The following is a 27,395-nucleotide window of genomic DNA, read 5'->3' on the forward strand; positions in this document are numbered from 1 at the left end:
ACATTGTTTAAAAAAAAATAACAAACATAAAATTTTGGAGAATTGATTTGTTTTCCATCAGTTAAAATAGCATATATTTAACTACATGTTCTTATTTATTTTGATTGCTAGTGTTTATAAGTGTGGTCAGCCCTAGGTTTACATTGTAGTACTTAATTGAATTAATTTTAAGTATTATTACTTTTTATTGAACATAATAAAAATAAATAAATAAATAAAATAAAAAATTGTATGGTCTAACCAAAAATTAATAGCTAACAAAAGAAATTGGGATGGATTATTGATATGCAAAACGTAACATAATAATAATTAGTATAATTACTTGAAACACCTGTGGTCTAACCAATAATTAATAGCTAACAAAAAAAACAGAGACTGCCTATTTATATGCAAAACATGACATAATAATAATTCATATAATTATTTGTAACACCTTGCTAAAAAAATCTCAAGAGAAAATGTGCAATAACTCTTATTACTTTATTTTCCAAAAATTAAAAGCTAAACAAAACCAATTATATGTAATTAAAAATTAATGTACAAATAGAGAACATAATATTTACACAACTTTATAATAACATATGAAACATTCTACAATCCCAAACAAATAAATTATTTTATTGTCAACATAAAATTAACAAATAACATTTTAAAAAATACTAATAACAAAATAAATATTTTACAATATCAATATTATTCTATATAAAACATTATTAAATTAATCTTTATTCTGTGTAAATTATTATTAAATTGTTTTGTATGATATAAAATAATAAATTATTGTTAAATTGTTTTGTATTATTTTATATAAAACAATTGAACTTTATTATTCTATATGAATTATTATTAAATTGTTTTGTATTATTTTATATAAAATATTATTAAATTGTTCTGTATTATTTTTTTTATATCATTTTCTCTCATTTAATGTTAATAATAAAATATATAAATATAAAATATTTTTTTAGATTATTTATAAATTAAATTATTTCGTTTTACTTCTAATCAAAAAAATTATTAAATATATTAACTTTTAATAATTACATCTTGTTAATCAAATTAAAGAGTTTGATTGAACTTCTCATCTCTGCATTGTTTTCATGTATGCACATGAAGACATTTTCATACTAAAGAGTGTATACACACATAGGAATGTTTTCTCTCTTAAATTAATATTATACCATTTCACTTCATAGGGTAGGTAAATGCAAAAAAGTTATTGGTGTCTTTTGTAGTGGTAAAATTGTTGATTGTATGAGCTATCATTAATGTTCAAGTTGTTGATAGTATAAATTATCATTGATTTTATTGTTGTTTTATATCTGTTTTTATATCAATAATTAAAAAATAGTTAAGTTATTAATAACAATTAAGAAATAAATAAAAAATAGTTAAATTATAAACATTGAATTGTGATAATGAAGTTGCTGATAGTGTAAATTTGTTATTATATTTCCACTCTTATTTCAACACTTACATTAAATTAAATTATTATAATAATTTAATTAATGATAATCTATACTATCAACGACATCATAATTAAATTATTATAATAATTTAATTATGAATTAAATTATTATAATAATTTAATTATGATGTCGTTGATAGTATAGATTATCATTAATTTGTTATCATTGATTTTATTGTTGTTCTATATCTGTTTTTATATCAATAATTAAAAAATAGTTAAATTATTAATAACTAAGAAATAATTCAAAAATAAATAAATTATAAACATTAAATTGTGATAATAAAATTGCTAATGGTGTAAATTATTAATTTTATTATTATTATATTTCCACTCTCGTTTCAACACTTGCATCAAATTAAATTATTATAATAATTTAATTATAATGGTGTAAATTATCAATTTTATTATTATTATGTTTCCACTCTTATTTCAACACTTATATTAAATTAAAATTAGATTATTATAATAACTTTATTATAACATTAGCATTACATATCCAAATTAATTTCCACACTTACATTATGAATTAGATTTTAATTAATATGTTGAAATTACATTAAATTAACTTATATTATGAATTAGATTTTAATTAATATGTTGAAGTTACATTAAATTAAATTATTATAATAATTTAATTATAACATTAGCATTGTTTATTCAAATTAATTTCCACACTTTCAGCTCCTTAAGTTCCAATTCCCTAGGTACATTGGAATTAGATTTTAATTAACATCTTGAATTAGTAATACTTGAACTATAGTATAAGCACACAATAGAGTATTATCTTAAATTATAATGTTTACAATGGAGTAGTCTCTTAAATTAGAATGTTTAAATATATTTCAGCTCACATAGTAACATTTAATCTTTAAAAATGTAAAAGACTTTTAAATATATAATTTAGTTATGCCGAATATTGATCAAATAATAAACTCCATGAAATTCCACCACCATTCCACGACGGCCTAAGCTTTGCTACTATGATAACGAGATTGATAAATTGGAGGGCTGTTCATGGTATGCTGTCGGTTCAAAGACTGAATAATACGAATGATGGAACAGAGCTCTATAAGATGAGGATAGTTATAGATTTGCATGCCTTGCTTTATCAAAATAGTGTAACCAGCTTAATATTGCAAAGTGATTGGAGCCATTTCAGGATCTCAGCCCAAACAAAATTATCTTTGAGCATACAAAATAGTATCTTAATAACAATTCAGAACCCAAAACGATGGTATTTATTATACCAACATAGTCCTAAAGAATAGTTTTCAATAACACAAATTCATGACTTCAACTGAAGCATATGGTTGCCTGTACACACTTGAGTCAACCAGTATCAAGCAGCCATATTGAAGAAAATAACATAAAATATATCCAATGAGCATGTGATGCGATTTCTATCTTTTTTGGAAGTTGAGTTGTCTGATGGCCAGAGCAAAGAACAAATCAAAGGCAACGGGGATACACACAAGCACCAGTGCTACAATTCCCAAAAAGTTGTGTCTCATCCCAAAATATGATTTTATGAATGTGGACACCTTCACATTCCCATCTGCTGTCACCATCTCAGTTTCTACATCACCCAACTGTGAAGCAATCAGACCATAGAGTGTCCAAGAAATAGGGGTTCCCCAGTAGTACCATCTCCACCATATAGCCATTTTCTGTGTTCAATACACAACCAGAAAATTGACTTTATTAGGATCACTCAATCCAAGGGGATTGTCAACTGCAGTCAACATTGCAATTCAAATAAATGCTACACGGAAAAATTGATGAAGAGAATAATAATTGAGAAAAAGGCCTTACAGGTCGAGGAATAATGAAACCACAGAAGAGATTCCATAAAGAATAAAAAGCTGATGAAATGATTGCACCAATATGGTAATTTGGAGTCACAACTACTGTCAGCATTCCAAAATAGGTAAAGTATAGAAAAGTGAAAAACATGATGAAGAAGAACCAGAAGAAATTGGCAGCTGTCCACTCGAAAGAAATCATAGAATAGACCAAGATGGCATAGATTACACACTGCATAAGAACATAAGGCACCTCAATTGCCACCTGCATTGATTACAAGGATGGTCATTCGATAAATTTGATCTGCATAACAAATTTATAATCTGACTAGTAGCTGTTGACATTTAGCTTACCTGTCCAAGGGCATAAGGCAGTGTTGAATACATTCCAGCAGCTTTTTCTCTGTAAAAGACAGTTCGTTCAACCTCGACAATTGGCTGGACACTTGATGAATTACTAACACCAAGGAAAAGTACAGCACAATACATTGATCCCAGAATATTGAGTAGATCTTGCTGTTTACCTCTGTGAAAGAACATTGAAAAGTATTAAGACAACATTGAGCAGTTGAGACAAAAGACAAGTTTAGAGAACACGAAATTTACTAGGCTTATGAAGAACAACAGATGAAGTTTCCATGAGAACAACTATAATTTAACTTGGAAGAGATATAACAGCGTGAATTCTTAATATGCTAAGTGACTGTCTTGACTTCAAACATGTAATAGAAAATAAACTAATCAATAATAAAGAAAACAAAATGTCAAATTGAGGTGGCTGCTAGTTTTGCAGAAGAAAGTCCAACCTCTTTGTTCCAAGGTCCCAAAAGATGGTCCCAAACAGTAGGGCAACCACTGTAGTGAAGAAAAACCGCACAACATTATAGTGTGGATTCCTCCAATATGACCAATGTTGCTTCCAAAGACAGGCCATGCACTGAACGTTGAAGGACTGTGCATACTGAGTTGGAAAATTCAGATCCTGCGAGCCAGGAGCAGGGGTGCTTAGCTCTTTAATAAGAGCTTGATTCCATCTGAAAAGCAGCAAAACATAACAGTCGAATAAGGTTTAAACAACGCTGCAATATCTTTCTTTGGAGGAATTATATTATCCAAGATGGGGTAACAAAATTAGGGATGCACAATGAAAAACTCTTTCTCAAACAAGTTCCTACAATTATGTCACATACTCATAGAGTGCCGATTTTCTGTAGATTTTAGCAAAATCTACACCAAGTCTTTCCTCAGTAGCCATGGAACTCACTTCCACTGCCCATGTTGCTAGATTGTATCCTTCTATAATCTATGGAACTCCTGGAACAACCTAATCAAACAAACAAGAATTAGACAAGATCATTATTTTCTGTCATCGATTGATAATGGAAAGAACAACCGATTACTAATAGATTGTAAAACATCGAACAACAAATCAACCATACCTCAAAATACTCAATGAGTTTATGAGAATGACGACCCACAGGACCTGCATAGATGACTTGGCCACCCCTTTTCAGGAGTAAGAGCTGCAGTTCAGCCAACCAATAAAACTGAAAATTTAGCAATTATTGGTTTTGTGGAACCCTGCCTTATTTTATCTCTTTACACCCTTTCCTTTCTTAAGCAAAGAAACATAAAAAAAGGCCTTTTGTTTGCATCCCATAGATTGACAATGAAATTATTTGAATTCACCTCATCAAAATCTTCAAATATATAAATGATGTGTTAGTGGATGGTACAATCAACAGTTCGACCTGTATTGACTGTGTTGCTAACAATACGCATAACTATCGCTGCAGCATGGGCATCTAGTCCTGAAGTTGGCTCATCCATGAAGATTATAGAAGGATTGGCAACTAGTTCCACTGCTATGGTAAGTCTCTTCCTTTGCTCTGTAGAAAGACCTGTCACTCCAGGAAGCCCTACAATAACATTTCTTAGAGGAGTGAGCTCTACAAGCTCCAAGACTCTTGCCACAAACATCTGCATTTATTGTAACAACAAAAATCTGTGAGATAAGTTTCTTGAATAGTCTCATTAATAAGAAAGATTGTCACTCTCAAGAACTGCATGCATGCGAATGGGAGAAATTTAGACCAACCATTCTAATTTTCTCATCAACCTCGCAAGGAAGAGGGAGCCATGTATAATACACAAGTGATTCAAAGACTATGAGTATGGAGAGTGGATATCCTTTCGTTCGTAGTACCCTGAGATGCTAGAAAATGTTTCTTGCTTCTTCGGGAACCCAGAGATGCTTATACTTCCATCTATATAGCCCCCTGATTTTCTTCCAGCCAAGACATCCATTAGGGTAGTTTTTCCAGCACCGCTAACTCCCATCAGGGCTGTAAGTACCCCTGGTCTAAAGGATCCACTTACATTGGAAAGGAGTTGTAACCTCTCTTGAGCCAAACCTTCACTTTTCATCTCCTGTTACAAAATTAACACTAGTTCCAGAAGTTAGAGAGCCTACGTATGTCAAACTACTGGCAGATTACAAATTCAATTGAATGATTTGTAGAGATGCACATACCTGTGGCATGTCAACATAATAGTTTATGTTCTCAAAAGCCATTGACAATGGCTGGAAAGGAAGGATCATTCCTTTATTGTGTTGTGCCGAGATTTGAATGGCATTGGCTTCTCCAACATGTGTAGAATTGTCTTCAGAAGTTAGACTCTCTCTCCTCTCTGATAAGTAAGCACGCCCGACAAAATTATTAAATCTATGAATGAATAGTGTATTCTTTTTCATATATTTTCAAATCTTCGGATGTGACCAGTTTACATAGTTTTATTGATTGAATTCTTTGTAGTTCAATTGTTTCATCCTTTCTTTCGAACAACAGCAAAATCAGGCTTTCGAGTCTCAATTAAGATCAGCACGGAGGCTTTTCAACATCTCTCACTCTGTTGTCTGACATAAGGTGTTACACAGAAGTTCTATAGTTCACTAAAATTTCTCAGTTCATTCTCTATCGGAAGATTAGAATCAATTACAATTAGCACTGTCTCCATTTCCAAATACGTTTCACTCTCTGGCTGAAACAATGTAATTTTAGCTATGAGCAGTAGATTGAAACATTCAAAAGTACTAAAAGAATTTCTGGAGAGTTCATAACTTACCACTGGACCTTCTCTGAGATGTCAGTTCAACAGAATGATGTCTCTTTCCTTGGTTGCTTTCTCCAGTTCTGTTTGCTTGCTTCTCTTCAATAATATCTTCAGATATAACAGCCTGTGAATCCCCCAAAGCTGTAATTGGAGGAGGTTTTATTAGATTTTACCCTTTGGATGATATGAATATGAGAGAAATAGTAGCACAAACCAAACCTTATTATGGAATGCCAGACTTACGGTTGAGGCACGCTAAAGCAACAGTGTACAGAATGTTGAGAAGTACACAGAACCCAACCAATGCTCCAATGCCAATCCAATAAAATTTAGCTTCAGCAAATAATCCACGAGATTCTAGGACAGCACGTCCAACTGTTTTATTGGAGCTGTTACTGACAGGCTGCACAAAGATGGCAATATTCAATATTTCTTTCCTGGGATTATGATTGTAGGACACTATCAAGACATGATAACACTTACTTTGTCCCATCTGGGAGCCAGAAATTCATTCACCGCTATGGCGTTTTGGCCATAGGACATCGGTGAGCACCAGTATGCCCAAATCCACCACTTAGGTATGTTCTCTGTTCCAGAAACGTGAATAAAATAAAACATTTTTTGCAAACTAAGCTCATGTGGCTGAAAACCTCAGGACAAACATAAAAGTTATTTTCTTTGGAGTAAATATTCATATTTGCATAATATTATACTGTCAAATACCTCTTGATACCACAAATCCTCCAAGAACAAACACAACGAGCAAAGCAAATGATCCAAATGTTTGTGAGACAATCATGTTCCGACCCATTGATGCTATGAATTTAAAAAGTGCCAACGACATCTGATGCATCATAAAGAGGAGGAAGAATTGCCTAAAGAACCTGCAACAATAATCGCAATGTCCACCATTACTCATTGAATATTTTAGTGTTCTGACAATCGAAACATGATTTTGACGTGCTTGCTTTCTTTTTCTTTTTCTTTTGCATAGGGCTAATTTGGTGGAGGAGGATGTTACTTTTTGTTTCCAATCATCTAATCATTTTACTCGAACATCAATAAAAGACGAACAAAGTAATATATGTAATCATTTCATGTAAATGGGATTTGAAGTGCTGTTATAATTTCAGGCCACCTAGAAAGATTCAATATCCCTAATTAAATCAGTTCATCTGGTTGTATCCCATCTCTCCTCAGTCCCATAACTTTCTTGAATGGGTAGATCGACGAACAGATCATAGACTGTAAAGTAGATTTTTCTTATTTCTATTCATTTGAGGCAACTTGCCAAAACTGAAATCAACTTTTAATAATGCAAATGCTAAGCATGCGACAAAATGTGAATCTACAGAAAAAAATTTGGCTAGCACTTCTGGAAATTGATTTTTTCGCAGTTCTTTACTGGATACCTACTGCATATTACACTAGTTGAAGATGGCCTATCAGATTACTTTTATATAAAACAGCATAATGAATTCTTTCATAGTCCTCTATATCTACAAACCAGGGGTGTCTGACTATGTTACTGATTCATAAATATATCAGTCAGAGTTCTCATTCTTCCAGCCATATCTACGGATAGTCAAAGAATAAATTAATTCGTTTACTAATTGATTAATGGATCAGTGAGACTTCTCATGCTTCTATCCATATTTAATGAATAATGATATGGAAATTCATTTAGGTACAGAAGCTATAAGAATTACCTCTCAGCCTCTGGTGCAAAACCCATAACATAGTATGTAACACAAACCCAAATCCCTGCTTCTAGCACAGAGAGTGGAATCCTCATTATCCATGTTGGTAAAGCATAAGCCCAACATGGATAGAACAGAAGGTCTCTTTGCTTGTAGAAAACAGGAAGACGGCTAACTGTCATCGATAATTCCGGGAAACCATTGAACATTACGTGGACTAGTCCAAAGAAAAGAGCTCCCATGTACAGGTTTCCATCATTAACAGTCCGGTGATGCATTTTCGTGCGTAAAAACATGGTCATTGCGATTGTCCCTAAAATTAAAATCTGCATATCTGTTTGTCAGTATTCATATTCCTTTTCGCCAATAAGTCCATAAAAAATACCATACCTTCTAATAATTTGGATTCCAACCCACCTGTACTGTTTTGAATATATATATAAAAGAATTTCGCTTCATAAGCAGCCATTCTCTGGAAAAGCAGGCTTTGAATATGTTCATTCTACTGACACCATACTTGGTAGTTGTAAGAGCAGCGGGATGGTTCTTTTTTCTATCAAATGGATGCGATAACTCTTCTAATAGGCCCTTGCCAACATGAAATGAAAGAAAGGCCTCTGCAAATTCTTTGACAGGTATGTAACGGTATGGTTGGCTTTCAACCACCCAGTACTGCTCTTGATCCTTTCTTGAGGTCACCTGTAGAATTCAAGTAGCTAATTAAGAAGTGAAACCTAAGCTCTATTTGCAACAAAAATTTAAACAATTCATTTAATCACCACTCTTGTAAACGGATACAGAAAAACCATCGTAAGCTGAACCTCACAGAGATTATCAAGCTCCAGAAACATCTATCTGTGAAAATGCTGTAAATCTTTTTGCTTTGAAATCTAGATGGTAGTTTGCAACTACTACCCACAAACCACCAGACTAAACGTAATTATATCAGAAATCATACTTCCTGTAAGAAATCAGCAACCCCTTTTCTCTCTGGGCACTTGAAGCCCATGGACTCGAAGAAATCAAGCACATATTCGCGAGGTCCTTGATACACCACCTCTCCTTCAGACAGAAGGACAATGTCATCAAATAGCTCATATGTTTCAGGCGCAGGCTGTAGAAGAGAGATCAACATTGTCGCATCAAAGAGATGAATAACTTGGCGTAAACACTTGATAATCTGGAAAGTCGTAGCACTGTCCAATCCTGTGGAAATTTCATCCATGAAAAGAACTTTTGCACGACCGACCAGCATTTCTCCTGCAAAGATCTTATCAAACAATCAGAAAATTGCCTTGGTACTATCCAAATGCAAATTTTCTGTGGTGAGAAGGAACTATTCTTGGCACTTGCTTGGCCCACCTGTGGTAACTCTCTTCTTCTGCCCCCCAGAGATTCCACGGTGCATCTGATCTCCAATCATTGTGTCTGCACAAATGTCCAAGCCCAGAATCTGGAAGAAATCAAAGACACGGCAACCTATGTGAATAATGTGTATGCCTCAAAACCTGAAGTATTCTTAATCCCATAAGCCTGAGCTTTAGAGTAACCTTTAACACATAGTCCGTGACAAAGTTAGTCCGTTTTCCCTCAATTGCAGTTTCCTGCAGCAATAAGAAAAATTAAATTCTGCAATAAGTGAGAAATTCGAAATCTGAAGATTTTTTGGGGCCTGCTTCAGCAGTAAGATAGGTAGCTTGAATAGGAAAGATGGCCCACTCGGAGCAAAACGTGTCTTTCAGGATTTGAATCATGGTATTAAACACCCAGGTTAAGCATCAAACAAAAACCCATTTGAGGAACACAAGGGCATTCAATATTAATTGACTAACTCTGAATAGAACCATTCCTCTTGCAGAAATGCCTACCTTCATGAAGATATCAACATCCGAATCCGGTTTGATGCCTGCCTGCTTTTCACGTTTTGAAAGTTCTTGCAGCAATTCTGGTAGGCAATGGATAAACACAGGCTCAATTTTCAATGTGAAAAAGGTGCAACTCTGAGAAAAAACTAAACAAACACTCACCGTATCTTACCCCAACGCCTTGGCAACGCCCAGAGAAATCCAATGTCTCCCTTACTGTCATTTCACGAAGGTGCAAATCATGCTGGCTAATATAAGTAGACGTTCTTTGAGGCACGAATTCATTTAACGAGTGCCCATTGTAGGTTACAGTTCCAGTAACCTGTAAGAGGAAAAAGAAACATTTTTTCCCTAAGAAATAAAATTCCTTCGATGAAAACTTGTTTCATTTTGACGTACTAAAATACAGAAAACAGATCAATTGAGCACATAGACAGTAAAGAACAATGTCGAATTCGCTAAGTCACATATTTAAATTTGGATTACATTTCTACAGTATATTCTAATTATAATAATCCTAAACTTACTTTGAGATCACGATCGGGCCTTCCAGCCAGAGTTGTTAGCAATGTCGTTTTTCCAGCACCAGGTGGACCAAGAAGAAGCGTCATTCTGCGCAGTTCAAGGATGAGAACAAAGAAAGTCACTGAAACGGCTGACCTATGCTGTACATCTTTTATCTAAGAACAAAGGACATATGTAAAGCTTACCGAGAAGGCTTGATGATGCCACTGACATCATGGAGGATTGTTAGAGTCTGCTTCCTTGACCGCAAGATCTTCGTATAGTTAAGAAACCCCTGCACAATAACAGCATTTTTATGCGATAGAATGGCGAAATATTAAAATTTCCAATTTCATTCTTACCCATGCTATTTGGGCATTGAATCTTAAAACAACCGTTTGCCATTGGAATTTGGTGCCCTGGATTTCTCTTCTCGTCGAATCTCTGTGCTTCACTGAAAGGATAGCTACAAGTGCAGAGCTTTGAATCCAAAGCCTTTTCACAGCAACACTCCATCACAACCACTAAGCCTTAGCCCAAATGTTAATAGATAAGTACTCCCTTCAATTAACCCAAAAGGTGATTTTTTTTATACGAGAATTATGTGGTCTCGCCGGAACATATTTGCTTTAAGTTAGCCAAAAACAGAGGAACCTGAAAGGTGGAAACTATGGCCTTTTATCTTGTATTAACTACTAAAGATACAGAAACAGATTCAACACTTTGTGTTGGAAAAGCAATTCACACGTTGATATCAAAGGGGCATGTAACTCCATGGTAGAGTAAGCTGCCTTGACAGATGGCGGGTTTTGGTTCGATTACTTTCTATGGAACTTCTATAAGAGCCAGGACCGAAGTGTGATTTGAAAAGAAATATTGGAAATCAGACACCTTCCCCACAGTCATACAAGTGTTCTCCTCTTATTGAAGTTTGAATCTGGGTTTTTTATATATGCAGTGTTCCATCTCAACCACTAAGCCACAGTCAAACTGTAATATAATCTTGCAGAGGGCAGGCACTTTGGTTCGATTACTTTCTATGGAACTTCTATGAGAGCCAGGTGTTGGCCTGAGCCAGAGCCAAAATGTGATTTGAAAAGGAGTATTGGAAATCCGACACCTTCACCGCCGTCATAAAAGTGTTCTCTCGTAAAAGTTTGAAACTGGGTTTTTTTTATATATGCAGTATTCCATCTCAACCACTACGCCACAGCCAAACTGTAGTATAATCATTATGATAGGTATAGTTAATAAATATTCCCTGTAACATTTTTTCCCTAAACAAATTATGCTATTTAAACATATTTCTTGATGGTGATCAAATAACTTCGCTCACACTTATACACAAGAACTTCCCTCACACATATACACAAGAGCCTTACTCCTGCCAAGGAGTTCATGGCCTTTCCTAAACATATTTACTGAAGGTAGTAGAAAACATGGGAAAATCAGGGTGTAAATTATTGGTTTCCTTATTGTATCAACTAGTAAAGATAAATAAACAGATTTAGTGCCTTATTGAAAAAGCAATTCACACCTTCAAATCAAAGGGGCATGTGGCTTAGTGATAAAGTAGGCTGGCCTGCCCAGGGCAGGTTCTGGGTTTGATTTCTAGCCAGGGTAAATTCTATGAGAGTCAAGTGTTGAAGTTGATTAGCAATCACTAGAAGGCCTAAGCCAAAATGTGGCTTGGAGAATCCATGACTTGATATGCCTTGATATCACAAACGACCTGTTAACCAATGATATTAAACGGGTTCTGGCTTTCATTCCTAACTTGCCAAGTTGTCAACATGGTATCAGAGTCGGGTTGGTTACCAGTGATATCAAACGGGTTCTGGGTTTCATTCCTAACTTGTCAGGTTGTCAACATAGTATCAGATTTTGGTAATGAGCGAAATTTCTAGAAAAGTAGAGCCATGGTATCATAGCACCGAGTCGGGTATTGAGCTGATTTTCTAGAAAAGCAGAGCCATGGTATCATGGTATCAGAGTCGGGTATGGAGCTGATTTTCTAGAAAAGTAGAGCCATGGTATCAGAGTCAGGTATTGAGCTGATGTTCTAGAAAGGGAGAGCCAAGGGTCGAGGTGATTGTCTGAGAAAGGGTGGCTGTCATGAAAGAGGCAAGTGGCCAAGCCAAGGGTCGAGGTGATTGTGTGAGAAAGTGGGTCTGTCATGAAAGAAGCAAGTAGCTTAGTGGTAGAGCAATTTTAAAACTAATTGCAAAAAGTGGATGATACCCACGTGAAAGTGGGTCTGTCATGAAAGAAGCAAGCAGCTCAGTGGTAGAGCAATTTTAAAACTAATTGCAGAAAGTGGATGATACCCAGGTGAGACTGACGAGCTGGATCACCTTTACTAACCCTCCAAACCAAAAATTGAATAGCAAGGACAAGCACCACCAATTCATAAATATATTGTCCAGTGCTTTACCTCGATGATGTTGACAGTAAAATTCAAGAGAGTAGGAAGGGCTCTGCCTCCGACACGGGCATCTGCCTCAATGTTCAGGTGCTCAAACCGAACTTCAACAGTTGGCATCTCAATCCCAACTCTGTCAGACAAAAAAATTTCCTTCATCATCACACTATACTTTCACCATTGCAAGAAAGCTCAATCTCAACGTCAGATCTGCTTTACCTGTCAATCCTCTCTTTGAGCTTCGTCAAGAACCGTTCGTTGTCCACTTCGGTCACCTGCAGAATTCTCTCAATGAACTTCTTGCGAGTCTCATTGGAAAGCGTGGTGACATCCACATGCTGAAATCTGAAGCTCCCTGTCTCTGCAACTTCGTTTAGAACAGCCTTCCTCAGCCGGTCATAAGTTGGGAGCTTCTCAAGAGCAGCCCATTTGAGGGCCTCTTCGTCGTCCACCACATGGATGCTCCCTCTATTGAAAGACGCAGAGAAGGCATTGTCTTCCCCACTCCATGCACTGCGCCCAGATCTCCACAACCCCCCTGATTCCAAATCCACAGACACTGCCATGACCTTGCAGGCCTCCAATCCCTTCAACCACTTCTGCAATGAAACCTAAGAAAGGAGCATTGAATTCATTCCCATGGAGAAATATCTGAACCTCTTCATCTAACTGGAGCTGCTGCAGAGAATGAAACAAGCAATCACACTGTTAGTATTTATGCCCGGGGATGACGTAGTCTGTGCAAACTGTATGTCTCAGGAATTCTAGAAGAGCGCTCTTCTAAGTCAAATGATTCAATCTACTCTGTTAAAAGTTAAAACTAATTCTATGACAACTTGGCCATGAGTGATGCAGAAGCAAAATTCTTGTAGATTTATCTATAAAACACTACTGAGTGAGACTCATGGTTAACGACAGATCAGCTGTCGCAGCCAAGCAGTGAATCCACGTCACCTATGCAGTGATCAACTGATCCAGATATTGTATATGTAAACAGCGAACTGAACCAAATACCACTCACTTTTGCATCTGCTTTGCTGTAAAGGGCTTCAATGCTTTCAAATATGTTTGTAAGTGGTCAATTTGGTGTCAGATCCGGTTTGAAATGACTGTACAACAACGGTATAAAGGTTGGTAATGTCGCAGAAGGAAAATATTAAAAAACACACTAAGACAGGACAGAAATAAAGTAGTATTCTGCATAATTATTAGGATAAATTACGAAGAGATCTATTCTTTTTTTACAATAAATAAAATTATTTTGAAAGTATGTGATTTTGTAGGTTATCATTTATAATTGAAAGTGCCTTTCCTTCTTTTTAAAGCGTTGGTATAAAATTATTTTTAACTATCATTTATATTCGTAAGTGCCTTTTTTCAAAGAGTTCGTTTTAAAATTAGTTTTATAATTTAATAAACCTAAGTAAATAAATAAACAAAATATTTGTTAAGGGTGTTTAGGAAAAGTGAATTATTTTCACTCTTAAGACTTTCCTTATGAACACCAATAATTAAACATAAATATATATTATTGTGTGAATCATAAATTTAGTATAAATTTTAAAATAATATAAATGGATCACTATACAAAATTCATAAAACAAAATGAGATATTTATAAGTAAAATTTTATACATTAGATCCCAAATTGAAGTTTATTTCTGAAAAGTACTAGGGGACCATGTTCAATTTCTAAGGTTGTAGCATTTCATACTTTAGGGTAATAGTGGATTGCTTAACATCCCAACTTATGCGGCACTATTTGGATAAACTCTTGGCCTTATCATCAACCATTTATTTGAGGTTTTAAATGTAGATACAAAGTAAATCTCATTTGTATCATACGGTGGCTTCAAATGACATAAATGTAGATATAAGGTAAATCTCATTTGTATCATATGGCGGCTTCAAGTGACATAAAGAAGGTTCGCTCCTATGAGGAGGGTTCTAGGGTATGATGATGATTATAATATACAAGAACAGATCGTGCCTTTCCTTATAGGAGGAAAGGACATGACTCAATACATTTTGAATCATGGCAAGTTAAAGAAATTGACTCAATACACTTTGAATCATGGTAAGTTAAGGAAATTGTTCATGGCTCTTGACACAATGACATTTCACTTGCTATTGTGCTTCCCTTTTTTTTTTCTCGAGGAAATATCGAGGTAGATCCACTCAAAGGGATCACTTTCGTCGACTTATTAGCAGAGCCTAACCCTAATGGCGTCGAGGAGAATTGACCCCGTGACCTTCCATTAGCAAGGTGCTTTTAGCAATGGGAACTTGACCAATTGAGCTAACCCTCAAGGCTAATATTGTGCCTCCTTATGACATTTGAGAGGTGTCATATTCCTCACGTAACTCAACATAAAATGAGTTATGAGTTAGTTACAATTCCTCACGTAACTCACAGCTGTGAATGGTTATTCAGTTTCAGAACTGATCCTTAACCTCCGGAACTGATTCTTGATGAGATCGAATATGGGAGGCATTACTACACATCTGGTTAATTTTCCATTACGAAATCGATGGAACGATTATTAACTGAATCTGTTTAACAGTATTGGGATGGAGTATGCGCAAAGAAAGGATACCATAGTCCCACGGGCCCATATGGCAGTTAAGGGGTGGTTTGCGGGAGCGAATCATTGGGCATTGTCTGTTACTGCATGGTCAGTTATGTCGTTGATTCTCCTTGGCATATTATTCGGGTTTATCCATAATACAAGGGTTCCCCATTTTATTCTAGAGGGGACTGATACAAACGGAGAACAGAACGAACCAAAAACTCTGAACGAGGGGATGCCTGGTCTCGGTATTTTTGATGGAAGAGCGTGAGGCTAAATATGATTGAAGGTCGCGTGTTCGATCTGTATCTTTGTTGGGAGACGTCTGAGTATATAATCGTTCGTTCGATCTGTATCTTTGTTGAGAGAGCGTCAGACGAACTATACGAAGGTTGTGTGATCTGTCTGTATTTTGATGGAAGAGCGTGCAATTTCGTGGGATGGCATCGGGGCGCAAATATTATCCACAGTAGACCGCATACAAGTTCTGAAAATCGCATTTGACTGCCGAAGCCACGGTTATCTCTATACTTCTTCCGCATGGAAGGATTCCTGTGCAGAGATTTATGGAGGCGACTCAACGGAGTATGAAGATTCCGAGATCAAACCATGGCAGTGAAACTCAGAGCAGAAAACGGATGGAGGCCATGAGAGATGACAGGGGGGGTGACTGCCCCACGTTACTGTTCACATAATTTCATTATCTTGTTTGATTGCATGTGCCCTCTCATCGATGGTAATTATCGGGAGTTGGTAGAAGCTTTACGTCCATTTCAAACGCAGGCAGAGCGAACTACTGTATAATCGAACTGCATAGCGTTCGCATGAGTTATTAAGTGCATATAGGGTTTGCATCGAAGATTGATAGTAGAGGTGATGCCATTTAAAGACAGAGAAGTTTCATTATATTGGTGTGCAGACGTTAACGTATTGCAGGGATGTATGTGTTTATCTTGCTAGTTCTTGAAACGGTTTCCCTGGTTATGCATGTGAAGCTTTTACATGTGATGCTTGTGTCTTAAAAGCTAAAAAATAACTATGTGAAGGCTAGATTCACCTTTTTATGGTTTCTTGATGTTTACCCATAAATATAGGGTATCTTCAATAGTTTCTGGAAAGATAACTATGTGAAGGAATGTATGTGCAAAGGCACAGAACCAATAGTTTATTTCCTAGTATGTAAACTTAACCGTTGTGTTATATGTTTTAAAAAGAAACACGGACTTGTAAACTAGTGGTTAGATCTCTTAGAGAGAGATATGCACCAGTGTGAATAAGCTTTGGGTAAAGTAGAACAAGAAGTTACTTGAATAAAGGTACTAGTGAGTTAGTATGTTATGATTGCTCATGCAAATGAGTAGAAGATAAAAAGATCCTTTTTAAAGGTTGTTTAATGAATTATTGATAATGTATCTAATATTATTGCCAAGCTTGTTGTCAACAGCATTGACAGGAAACGATGGCGGTTGGTGCCAAAGGAAAGTGATGTTTAACATTATGGCAGGAAAAAGGATTACTCGTCCATGCAGATGAGTTCAAGCTGCAGTATTGTCCATTGCTAGAACAATTATGCCACAAGTAATGTTGCATGTGGCGGTATGTAAGAGGAAGATTACATGGAAATTGTTTTAGCTTTTAGCTAGTTATGTGACAGCTTAATGATAATTCATTGTAATGATTTTAATAGCAATGGTTAAGGGATGGAATCCCTTATAAGCCATTGAGTGAGGGTGAAAACCCTCACGAGCGTTTAATAATAAGATTAAACGTTTGTTGGTTTTCACCCTACGGGGTTTCCAGGGTATATCCGTGTTCAAATGGTGTGATTGTTGTGATTGCCTTATGTGTCCACTGATAATGATGGGTTCTTAATGATGATGGTTCTTTATTTGATGTGACAACCATAATGTCTTAGTACATGATTATCTAACATGGTTAAGGATATTAAGAAATGGATGCATGGATTCCTGAAACAGCTTATGTTATTACAGTGATGGTAAAGGTTATGCAATGGTTATGAAACTTACCATCCTTGATGGCAAATTACTTGATGTACTAATGAATAGTATATTTAATGGCTAGTGATGATTTGTGGAGTTGTGAATTGATTAATTACTTGTGGTAATTGTATAAAAATTCTAACTCCCTACTTTTACATGCGAGGTTACCGGGGTATATTACAAGTGGTATCAGAGCTAAAGGTTGCAGTACTGGCGCCTTTGGGAATTGGTAAGCGAAAAGGATATTGAGGTACGCCATCAGTAGGCATTAACTCAGGTATGAGTTTAATCATTCGCATATTCATTTATGTCGTACACTACTTTTGGCATGGTAGATGTGATTCATGTTTATAACTTCTTTGAGAAGTAAGTAATAAGTTGTTGTATAACTACGTTCATAACGTTGGATTCCTGATGAGGATAAAGGACAATGAAACTTTTGTCACACTTAAGAACAATATTGAACACTCATTGAGGGAAGTAACAATCAACTACCAAGTTTTGATTTGCAAATATGGCAATAACAATGATGCATTTAATGAACATGATTGAAGTTACAATGAACTAATTTTAATGAGTCAATGCATAAATGTAGAGTATGGGGAATGTCCTTGGATATGAGGATATAGTGTTAAAAAAAAAAAACATTGTAAGCACCCCTTAGACTTGAAAGTAAACAATGAGTCAAGTAGTGGGACTTGATTGTAATAACTAACTTTTGATTTAGCCTTGTCATGGATGCATGAAGATGATTGGTAGTTGAGATTGGTTAGTGTTGTATGACTAACCCATAGAACGTATATGCATTAATTGAATTGGACTAAGATTGCTACAATTCGTAAACAAGTGAAGTTGATTGATGTCACATGCATGGAATGTGTGTGTGAAGATTCTTACTCTCTCTGTGCTATAGTTCTAGTTGTTTATGAGAAGAGTTCTTAACTTTATTCACCATGAGAATGCATGATGAATAGTATATGCTCATGTCTTAATAGATTTAATGATGATTACCCTCTAATTAAGTGAAATCCATTAGCATGGTATGTGTTTATCATTACTTGTTGAGAGATAAAAACCATTGGAGCCTCGATTTAATGATGGTTGAATTTATCTCTACTATGGGAATGATGGATTTCTTATGCATGTTGCATTCCAGTGTGAACTTAATTGGAGAAGCATGTTCGGTGGGTAACATTTCTAGGATCCATTCATGGTATAATTACGTATGATAATTACTCATAAATAGACTACCTGTGTTAATACAGTTGTCAGTAAACTCTAACTACCTTCCCCAACTATAGATGCTTCCAAAGGAAATGGAAGCAAGGAGAAGGAAGAAGACCGTGCTGTAGGGACAGACGGAGATGGGAAAAAGAGAGTCTGGGAATGACTAGATAGCGCTTGATGTGCATGTGAGTATTCCCTTGACCATGCTTAAGGAGTTGGAAAATGATAACTATAGTGTGTTGCTGTTAATGATTTTCGTAATGTCTCCTTGAAGTCATTATTCTGAAATGGATACATAGTAGTGTTATGATATTTGTTGCATCTAGCATCAAGTGGTAACTCTGGTGCATGTGTGACACTTAGGAGATTATGTTTCTAATTGCATAAGTAGAGCAATTGCTTCCGGTAAGGGTGGTTTAATTTGTTAGTTATGCATGTTGATCCAAGGATAAGATAAGTATCTTGCTCACTTTCTTGAAGAATACATATGAATGTTTATATGATTTCTTAGTAGAAAAAGTATTTGAATGCATGCAATGAAAGAATGGTTCTTTTCTAGATTTTCTTGGTAAAGAAATGTGTTAATGCATGCAATTAAAGATTGATTATTTTGTATGCTTTCTTAATAAAGCAAATAAGTAGTTCTTATTGGGAAGACTCCACGTGAGTCTTGTATGTGAAATGCTTGTCTCTTGTCTATAAAATCCTTGCTAAATATGGCCAAAGTAACTTCTTGAGGAAAGAGTATATTACATATATACATAAATATAGTCTCATCCTAAGAGTATGCATGCTTCATGTATGAAGATGCAGGATTTTATGAGAATTTTCTTGAAAATAAAAGTAGAGGTTCTTTCCTTAAAGACACATTAGAATAGTGTTCATACAAGAACCAAAATCCTTACTTGTTTCATGAAAAGAACTATGTGCATTGAAGTAAAGTAATTGTGTTAGGAGAACACATGTTGCATATTGGTAGCTATTGTGACTTTGGAATTATAAGTCTGTGTGTACTTAAAGAAAGTGGTCATGTTAGCTTCCTCGAAAAATAATAATCTCTTGGAGAGATTGTCTTGTTGGATGAGCTGTGTTGATTGCTTGATTTTGATGCATAAACGATAAGTAAACCTTGTTTTTGCATCTTGATTTTTATGCCTAAAGATAGATATCTTTAATCATTTCTTGAAAGGGAATCTTGAGAAACCCTCACATCGGAAGATAGAGAAATGAGGATTAAAATGACTTCCTTTAAGGAAGAGGTATGTGGTTTGTTGTATGAAATGATGGTAGTCTTCTAGTGAAGGGAATAAGTGTTGCATACATTAAAGAAGGGCTTATATGATAAGCAATGGTATGCACAAAGATTAGTCATTGTGACATAAGAGTTATGTTCTTGTATGTTAGAGAAAATTATGTTTAATTACACTAACGATGCATGACTAAACCTAGCCATAGTAAACGTAAGCTAATACTCCATTAATGATGATTTGAATTGGAACAACAGACTATGGCAAAATTGGAAATGTTTAGATTATTAACTCAACTGTTGTTGACATTTATACATTAATGAGTATTTGCATATGCTTTTATACATGACAATATTGTATGCATGAACATTCTTGGAAATGGAATACGTGTTAACTGATGCATATTTATAACTAACGTTGCTGATGGGATTAAGTAGTGGTAGCTTAATGGCAACAAGAAAACTCATCACATAAATTGCTGCAATGTGAAATGCAATTATAAATGAGAAAGAATGATGTTATATGATATGCATGAATTATGTTATTTGGAAAATTTGCATGCATACAACGTGTATGATGGATATGTTTCCCATCAATCTTGATGTTGTGGACCCATGATGAGGGATAAGTGTAAATGCATGGTGTACATGCATGTTTATTTTGTAATGATAATGATTATATGGTTCATTGTGTAATTACTTTGAGAAAGAGTAATAAAAGAGAAATTTAACATGCCAGACAGTTGCAGATAGTTGGGTTGATGGCAATTACCTGCCCGGAGGGGTTGATGGTACTTGTCTGCCCGGATATGCCTTGGGTTGATGGCAGTTACCTGCCCGGAGGGGTTGATGGTACTTGTCTGCCCGGATTTCCTCTCCCTAGAGATCAATGATCTCAGTAAGGGAAAAGAGTTTGCCAAGACGGTGAAGAGGGTAAAAAGCTTGAGGCAGCTCTGTTGATTTGGAGCCTGTTGGAGGAGGCCCAAAATTCCTCATAGACGGGACGCTGTCAGAGGAATAGGCAGGACGCTGCCAAGAGGAATCCTATATTGGACCCTATGTGGTCATTGGAATTCTTGAGCTGGTTGGCCAGTGGAATTCCATGTTAGACCTGGTAAGGTCTCTATCAAAGAAACTGTCTGGATGTGAAAATGACTCGGTTTGGTTGTGGAAACCAGTTCCCATGGGTTGGGAATTCTTTAGTCTATTGTGATTTTCATGGCTAAAGAAATTAACTAATCAGTTGTATGTAATGTTAAAAATAAATTCTATATATAGTTGGGTGAAATATGTTATGCACATTTAACAAGAAAATGAGCTTAGTGCTCAATAAGGAGTAAATGGAAATTTTAATCCCTTTATTGTATTATTAAAATTGTGAACATCTTAGTGGGAGCTAAGACAGTTTTTGCTTGATGCAGTGTTTGACTGTTTTGATGATTAGAGAATTATGTGCTCTTTTGGTACTCCTCGAAGTACTTTGTGGAAGTCTTTGGTGAGAATTCGTTCAGTATGCACGTGGAACAGTGATTTATCATTTGATGATTAGTATTAGTGCTCTTTAAGTACTTGTAAAAGTACTGTGATTTAGAAAGCATCTAACATTGCACAATTGATTGCTAGTCAAAAGTATTCCATTTGACTCAAAATATAGTGACTAATGTGATTGAATTGTTAGTCATATATTACAGGAGTTACTTACCATGGAAGGTTGAAGAATTGTCCAACCACTATTAAATGTTTACATGGAGGTATTCATGATTTTCAAGAATAGATGGTAAGTAATGGTAAGTTGACACAGAGAATTGTTATCATGAATGAATAAGGGCCAAGTGGTGGCGATTAGAAGTTGCATATTTTTGAAATTACGAATGCTTATGACTATTGATGCTTAAACTAATGATAATTATTATGACTATAGCATTACTATTTAGTTTGTCGTTTTTTCTTGGAATGAAATCGTTGATTTCAAAGAGAAAGGATCACATTTTGTGTGGTTTAGATGGTAATACCATGAGTAAAATATCAAGTTCCGATGAAAGATGAACACCGAGGACGGTGTTCTTGTTAAGGGGGGGAGTATGTCATATTCCTCACGTAACTCAACATAAAATGAGTTATGAGTTAGTTACAATTCCTCACGTAACTCACAGTTGTGAATGGTTATTCAGTTTCGGAACTGATCCTTAACCTCCGGAACTGATTCTTGATGAGATCGAATATGGGAGGCATTACTACACATCTGGTTAATTTTCCATTACGAAATCGATGGAACGATTATTAACTGAATCTGTTTAACAGTATTGGGATGGAGTATGCGCAAAGAAAGGATACCATAGTCCCACGGGCCCATATGGCAGTTAAGGGGTGGTTTGCGGGAGCGAATCATTGGGCATTGTCTGTTACTGCATGGTCAGTTATGTCGTTGATTCTCCTTGGCATATTATTCGGGTTTATCCATAATACAAGGGTTCCCCATTTTATTCCAGAGGGGACTGATACAAACGGAGAATAGAACGAACCAAAAACTCTGAACGAGGGGATGCCTGGCCTCGGTATTTTTGATGGAAGAGTGTGAGGCTAAATATGATTGAAGGTCGCGTGTTCGATCTGTATCTTTGTTGGGAGACGTCTGAGTATATAATCGTTCGTTCGATCTGTATCTTTGTTGAGAGAGCGTCAGACGGACTATACGAAGGTTGTGTGATCTGTCTGTATTTTGATGGAAGAGCGTGCAATTTCGTGGGATGGCATCGGGGCGCAAATATTATCTACAGTAGACCGCATACAAGTTCTGAAAATCGCATTTGACTGTCGAAGCCACGGTTATCTCTATACTTCTTCCGCATGGAAGGATTCCTGTGCAGAGATTTATGGAGGCGACTCAACGGAGTATGAAGATTCCGAGATCAAACCATGGCAGTGAAACTCAGAGCAGAAAACGGATGGAGGCCATGAGAGATGACAGGGGGGGGTGACTGCCCCACGTTACTGTTCACATAATTTCATTATCTTGTTTGATTGCATGTGCCCTCTCATCGATGGTAATTATCGGGAGTTGGTAGAAGCTTTACGTCCATTTCAAACGCAGGCAGAGCGAACTACTGTATAATCGAACTGCATAGCGTTCGCATGAGTTATTAAGTGCATATAGGGTTTGCATCGAAGATTGATAGTAGAGGTGATGCCATTTAAAGACAGAGAAGTTTCATTATATTGGTGTGCAGACGTTAACGTATTGCAGGGATGTATGTGTTTATCTTGCTAGTTCTTGAAACGGTTTCCCTGGTTATGCATGTGAAGCTTTTACATGTGATTCTTGTGTCTTAAAAGCTAAAAAATAACTATGTGAAGGCTAGATTCACCTTTTTATGGTTTCTTGATGTTTACCCATAAATATAGGGTATCTTCAATAGTTTCTGGAAAGATAACTATGTGAAGGAATGTATGTGCAAAGGCACAGAACCAATAGTTTATTTCCTAGTATGTAAACTTAACCGTTGTGTTATATGTTTTAAAAAGAAACACGGACTTGTAAACTAGTGGTTAGATCTCTTAGAGAGAGATATGCACCAGTGTGAATAAGCTTTGGGTAAAGTAGAACAAGAAGTTACTTGAATAAAGGTACTAGTGAGTTAGTATGTTATGATTGCTCATGCAGATGAGTAGAAGATAAAAAGATCCTTTTTAAAGGTTGTTTAATGAATTATTGATAATGTATCTAATATTATTGCCAAGCTTGTTGTCAACAGCATTGACAGGAAACGATGGCGGTTGGTGCCAAAGGAAAGTGATGTTTAACATTATGGCAGGAAAAAGGATTACTCGTCCATGCAGATGAGTTCAAGCTGCAGTATTGTCCATTGCTAGAACAATTATGCCACAAGGAATGTTGCATGTGGCGGTATGTAAGAGGAAGATTACATGGAAATTGTTTTAGCTTTTAGCTAGTTATGTGACAGCTTAATGATAATTCATTGTAATGATTTTAATAGCAATGGTTAAGGGATGGAATCCCTTATAAGCCATTGAGTGAGGGGTGAAAACCCTCACGAGCGTTTAATAATAAGATTAAACGTTTGTTGGTTTTCACCCTACGGGGTTTCCAGGGTATATCCGTGTTCAAATGGTGTGATTGTTGTGATTGCCTTATGTGTCCACTGATAATGATGGGTTCTTAATGATGATGGTTCTTTATTTGATGTGACAACCATAATGTCTTAGTACATGATTATCTAACATGGTTAAGGATATTAAGAAATGGATGCATGGATTCCTGAAACAGCTTATGTTATTACAGTGATGGTAAAGGTTATGCAATGGTTATGAAACTTACCATCCTTGATGGCAAATTACTTGATGTACTAATGAATAGTATATTTAATGGCTAGTGATGATTTGTGGAGCTGTGAATTGATTAATTACTTGTGGTAATTGTATAAAAATTCTAACTCCCTACTTTTACATGCGAAGTTACCGGGGTATATTACAAGAGGCTTAAATTTTTTTTCAATGCAAAGCTATCTAGCTTGTTCTATTTTCAATTGGTTGAACACCACTTCATTCTTCTCTAACATGTCAATCATGGCTTCTCGTTCTCCCTCAAGTATATGGAAGGAATCCTTTGGTTCTCTAGACAAAATAGTGGAAACTCAAAACAATCTAAGCCAATTGCAAATTTGAGTAGAACCTCTAACAACCCAAATCGCAACATCAATGAAAATTATAATACAACACTAAGAGCATCTTCATCAAGCAAATGATGAAATTCGCAATCTATGGAGCCAATTGAGAGAACTCAAGCATGACAACATTCTACAAACTCAATCTTCCTTCCATTAGTGAACTCAACTAAGCTCTTTATTTGTTTAAGAGTCATATGACACTATAAGAGAGAACAAACATTTTTTTTTAAACTATGGTGATAATTTTTCAAAAGTTATATGATGTTTCAAGTCTATTAAATTTTGGATCTGTTCTATCAAAAAAAAATATAGTTAAAATTTTGAGGATTTATGTTTTTTATTTTTATATATTTTGGAAAGTTTGGCTCATGTCTTTTTGCTTTCTATCTATTGTGGAAAATTTGGCTTATGTCTTTTTGCTTTCTATATAGTTTAGAAGGTCTGGTTCATGTCATTTTACTTTTATATATTTTGAAAGATATAGTTAGGAACTAGCTATTAGTAAATTCAAGATAAAGTTGAAATAGTTTAACATGGTGTAATTACACTATATACTTTGTCAAAACAAAAACAACGAAAAAAACAAAAAAACAAAAAACCAATAATAATAATATTATCATGTATATAAGATATGTTTCCATATAATTAAAATTAATAATAATAACCTAATAATATTAAAAAGAAAAAAAAAAGATATTTTAATGAGAGAATGAAATACACTTTAATTCAAATAAATGAAAAATTCTAATTATAAATTTTATAAATAAGGATTAACTTTTAAAATGTTGTATATATAAAACATTACATTAAAAAAATATAAACTAGTTAAATGAAATTTTATATAGGATAATATTAGTTAATTAAATGAAATTTTATATAAGATAATATTAGTTAATTAAATGAAATTTTATATAAGATAATAATATTAGTTAATTTAATAATACTATATGGCAGCTTAGTCTTAATATAAAAAAGTAGTCTAGCAAAGAGAAAAACTCTTAGAATAAAAAAATAAAAAATAAAAACAATATCTTTTTCCTAAAATCTAAAATAGAATTAAATTGTTTATGCTAAAAGCAAATAGCAAGAGTTCTAAAATAAATAAATAAATAAACAATATTTATTCATAATATTTAAAGGTGTATTGAATTGTTTATCGTAAAAGCAAAGGAAGGTTTAAATCTTATAAAGAGAAAGTTCATATGAGCTATTATGACTTGTATATTAAATATTGACACCATGGCAATAGAATATATCTATCCCATTATATATTAGTTATCAATATTGTGTAACTGTTAAAAAGTAAAATAAATATACATCATATATTATGTTGATAATAAGTATATATATATATATGTGTGTGTGTGGAGTTTTTTTTACAAATTGGGAAAACCTATCATAACTTAGATGTCAAACAAAGTAGTGAAAGTAGTGACGACAACCATTTCTAGCAGTTAATTGTGAATGTTGACTCATCATCATTATTCAAGGAAAACCACCCCACCTGGAATAACCAGCTGTGGTCCATAAGGGGTTAATCTGTTTCCTTAGGTCCAAGGAAAATAAACTCTTAACCAAACAGACACAGTGTTTGTGTGGAGTTAAAAAAAATTAAAAATTTTAATTAAAAAATAATAATTTTTTTTTTAATTAAACATCAATTTTATTTTTATTATTATTTTAATATTCAATTTTCAAATTTTTTTTGGTTCTTTCCTTTATTTTTTGGGTCTATCTTCAATTGAGATTTTACAATAAGATCTATTCAATAAAATAAATGAATTTTTTTCTCAAAAGAAAAAATTCATTTCTGAAATGTTTATTTATTTATTATTATTTCAATTTATTACTTTTAACTTGGACTTTTTTGAAATTACAATTTTTTTTATAAATAAAATAATTATTACCTTAGTTAAAAACTAGTTATTAAAAAAAATATAAAATTATTATAAGAAATTTTTTAATAATCTATTAATATGAAATACTAAAATAAATAAATAAATATATTTTTTATATAAAATATAATTTACAAAATATTATATATATAAATAATGGTTCAAAATTTTTAAAATATTTATATTTTAATTTTATCATTGGTATAAAACTATTTTTCAATATTTATAAATATAAAATGGAAAAGATATTCAATTAAGAGTTAGTATGAGAAAATGGGAGTGTTTATTTTCATCATTATTTGGTTTTCTTTAACTAATGGGGATGAGTACCTTTTACTGATAATGAGTAATCAACTCATTATAATAATTTGTTTTTATTATTTTATAATAGTAAAAAATAAGATAATATATAGTAATGTTAATTTAAATTTTAAAAATAATAAAAATTAAATATGATAAACAAAAATTTAAACAAGTCGAATATGTAGTTTAATAATTGACCATTAAAGTGTATAAAAAGTAATTTACAATCAAAGTTATTGACGTACAGAAATTTTAGATTTTTATTTTTAGTATAAAATTATTTAATTAAAAATATATAAAAATAGATACTAATTAATTAAAAAAAATTACATTTAAAAAAAAATCAAAAAATAATTTTTTTTTTTTTAATTTTCAAAATATTCAGTTTAATATTTATTTTTTTCAAAATTTTAATAAACTTTATAAAATATGTCTAAAAATTTCAAAATCAGTTAAAAAAAAAACAATATATGTTTTATTAGCAGATATAAAAATTAAGTTAAAAGAATTTTTATTGTATAACTCAAAAAATATTTTGAATAAATAAAATATCTATGATGTTAAGATGTAATGTCCATTAAAAAGATTTTAA

At 34.1% G+C, this 27,395-nt stretch overlaps 1 pseudogene across 1 annotated transcript; it reads right to left on the reverse strand.

Annotated features, from left to right (window-relative positions):
* Window positions 1-2,575: 2,575 nt before the first annotated feature.
* On the reverse strand, window positions 2,576-13,745 carry LOC149261596 (pleiotropic drug resistance protein 1-like; annotated as a pseudogene). Its single transcript, XR_016258454.1, has 24 exons — window positions 13,098-13,745; window positions 12,891-13,011; window positions 10,663-10,751; window positions 10,480-10,564; window positions 10,115-10,274; window positions 9,956-10,032; window positions 9,638-9,691; window positions 9,450-9,540; window positions 9,046-9,347; window positions 8,505-8,786; window positions 8,097-8,413; window positions 7,111-7,271; window positions 6,871-6,974; window positions 6,631-6,790; window positions 6,400-6,528; window positions 5,807-5,964; window positions 5,372-5,703; window positions 4,963-5,253; window positions 4,713-4,796; window positions 4,464-4,597; window positions 4,080-4,307; window positions 3,628-3,799; window positions 3,284-3,538; window positions 2,576-3,138 (listed from the first exon to the last, which is right to left on the reverse strand). The product of XR_016258454.1 is annotated as a pleiotropic drug resistance protein 1-like (transcript).
* Window positions 13,746-27,395: the final 13,650 nt, after the last annotated feature.

The sequence above is a fragment of the Pinus tabuliformis genome, chromosome 6, assembly GCF_031772625.1.
Source record: "Pinus tabuliformis cultivar Carrire ecotype Pingquan chromosome 6, CPIR1, whole genome shotgun sequence".
Classification (NCBI taxonomy): domain Eukaryota; kingdom Viridiplantae; phylum Streptophyta; class Pinopsida; order Pinales; family Pinaceae; genus Pinus; species Pinus tabuliformis.